The following is a 3,334-nucleotide window of genomic DNA, read 5'->3' as shown; positions in this document are numbered from 1 at the left end:
TACTGAATTCCTTCTATGAAGCCACAATTACTCTTATACCTAAACCACACAAAGACCCAACAAAAAAAGAGAACTTCAGACCAATTTCCCTTATGAATATCGACGCAAAAATACTCAATAAAATTCTGGCAAACCGAATCCAAGAGCACATCAAAACAATCATCCACCATGATCAAGTAGGCTTCATCCCAGGCATGCAGGGATGGTTTAATATACGGAAAACCATCAACGTGATCCATTATATAAACAAACTGAAAGAACAAAACCACATGATCATTTCATTAGATGCTGAGAAAGCATTTGACAAAATTCAACACCCCTTCATGATAAAAGTCCTGGAAAGAATAGGAATTCAAGGCCCATACCTAAACATAGTAAAAGCCATATACAGCAAACCATTTGCTAACATTAAACTAAATGGAGAGAAACTTGAAGCAATCCCACTAAAATCAGGGACTAGACAAGGCTGCCCACTCTCTCCCTACTTATTCAATATAGTTCTTGAAGTTCTAGCCAGAGCAATCAGACAACAAAATGAGGTCAAGGGGATACAGATCGGAAAAGAAGAATTCAAAATATCACTATTTGCAGATGAGATGATAGTATATTTAAGTGATCCCAAAAGTTCCACCAGAGAACTACTAAAGCTGATAAACAACTTCAGCAAAGTGGCTGGGTATAAAATTAACTCAAATAAATCAGTAGCCTTCCTCTACACAAAAGAGAAACAAGCGGAGAAAGAAATTAGGGAAACGACACCCTTCATAATAGACCCAAATAATATAAAGTACCTCGGTGTGACTTTAACCAAGCAAGTAAAAGATTTGTACAATAAGAACTTCAAGACACTGAAGAAAGAAATTGAAGAAGACCTCAGAAGATGGAAAGATCTTCCATGCTCATGGATTGGCAGGATTAATATAGTAAAAATGGCCATTTTACCAAAAGCGATCTACAGATTCAATGCAATCCCCATCAAAATACCAATCAAATTCTTCAAAGAGTTAGACAGAACAATTTGCAAATTCATCTGGAATAACAAAAAACCCAGGATAGCTAAAACTATCCTCAACAATAAAAGGACTTCAGGGGGAATCACTATCCCTGAACTCAAGCAGTATTACAGAGCAATAGTGATAAAAACTGTGTGGTATTGGTACAGAGACAGACAGATAGACCAATGGAATAGAATTGAAGACCCAGAAATGAACCCACACACCTATGGTCACTTGATTTTTGACAAAGGAGCCAAAACCATCCAATGGAAAAAAGATAGCATTTTCAGCAAATGGTGCTGGTTCAACTGGAGGGCAACATGTAGAAGAATGCAGATCAATCCATGCTTATCACCCTGTACAAAGCTTAAGTCCAAGTGGATCAAGGACCTCCACATCAAACCAGACACACTCAAACTAATAGAAGAAAAACTAGGGAAGCATCTGGAACACATGGGCACTGGAAAAAATTTCCTGAACAAAACACCAATGGCTTATGCTCTAAGATCAAGAATCGACAAATGGGATCTCATAAAACTGCAAAGCTTCTGTAAGGCAAAGGACACTGTGGTTAGGACAAAACGGCAACCAACAGATTGGGAAAAGATCTTTACCAATCCTACAACAGATAGAGGCCTTATATCCAAAATATACAAAGAACTCAAGAAGTTAGACCGCAGGGAGACAAATAACCCTATTAAAAAATGGGGTTCAGAGCTAACCAGCTATTCACAGCTGAGGAATGCCGAATGGCTGAGAAACACCTAAAGAAATGTTCAACATCTTTAGTCATAAGGGAAATGCAAATCAAAACAACTCTGAGATTTCACCTCGCACCAGTGAGAATGACTAAGATCAAAAACTCAGGTGACAGCAGATGCTGGCGAGGATGCGGAGAAAGAGGAACACTCCTCCATTGTTGGTGGGGTTGCAGACTGGTACAACCATTCTGGAAATCAGTCTGGAGGTTCCTCAGAAAATTGGACATTGAACTGCCTGAGGATCCAGCTATACCTCTCTTGGGCATATACTCAAAAGATGCCCCAACATATAAAAAAGACACGTGCTCCACTATGTTCATCGCAGCCTTATTTATAATAGCCAGAAAATGGAAAGAACCCAGATGCCCTTCAACAGAGGAATGGATACAGAAAATGTGGTACATCTACACAATGGAATATTACTCAGCTATCAAAAACAATGACTTTATGAAATTCGTGGGCAAATGTTTGGAACTGGAAAATATCATCCTGAGTGAGCTAACCCAATCACAGAAAGACATACATGGTATGCACTCATTGATAAGTGGCTATTAGCCCAAATGCTTGAATTACCCTAGATGCCTAGAACAAATGAAACTCAAGATGGATGATCAAAATGTGAATGCTTCACTCCTTCTTTAAAAGGGGAACAAGAATACCCTTGGCAGGGAATAGAGAGGCAAAGATTAAAACAGACACAGAAGGAACACCCATTCAGAGCCTGCCCTACATGTGGCCCCTACGTATACAGCCACCCAATTAGACAAGATGGATGAAGCAAAGAAGTGCAGACCGACAGGAGCTGGATGTAGATCGCTCCTGAGAGACACAGCCAGAATACAGCAAATACAGAGGCGAATGCCAGCAGCAAACCTGAATAGCAAACCTAAACTGAGAATAGGACCCCCGTTGAAGGAATCAGAGAAAGAACTGGAAGAGCTTGAAGGGGCTCGAGACCCCATATGTACAACAATGTCAAGCAACCAGAGCTTCCAGGGACTAAGCCACTACCTAAAGACTATACATGGACTGACCCTGGACTCTGACCTCAAAGGTAGCAATGAATATCCTAGTAAGAGCACCAGTGGAAGGGGAAGCCCTGGGTCCTGCTAAGACTGAACCCCCAGTGAACTAGACTGGTGGGGGGAGGGCGGCAATGGGGGGAGGGTTGGGAGGGGAACACCCATAAGGAAGGGGAGGGGGGAGGGGGATGTTTGCCCGGAAACCAGGAAAGGGAATAACACTCGAAATGTATATAAGAAATACTCAAGTTAATAAAAAAAAAAAGAAGTTGGCAGCTTCAGCCACATGATTTTAGAGCCAAAGATGTTAGAAATGGCTTGTGCAATCTCCCTCCAAGGCTACAGAAAGCTCTTAGGTGTGTCTTGCATGGTTTCTCTGCATGGAGGCCCAGAGACCTTTGCCAGAAGATGTGAAAGTGAGACCTAGATTTTGTTGAAGATGCCAAGATGTCGGAGATTCAGTGATGGAATAACTGTAAAGAAGAGCTGCTAAAATGGTGTAGAAGCAGCCAGAGAGAGAGAAGAGTGTTACAGTCAAGCCAACTGAAAGGAGCTG

This window comes from Rattus norvegicus, chromosome 9 (genome assembly GCF_036323735.1).
Source record: "Rattus norvegicus strain BN/NHsdMcwi chromosome 9, GRCr8, whole genome shotgun sequence".
Lineage (NCBI taxonomy): Eukaryota > Metazoa > Chordata > Mammalia > Rodentia > Muridae > Rattus > Rattus norvegicus.
The sequence above is the reverse complement of the archived record's forward strand: the minus strand, read 5'-3'. Positions refer to the sequence as shown.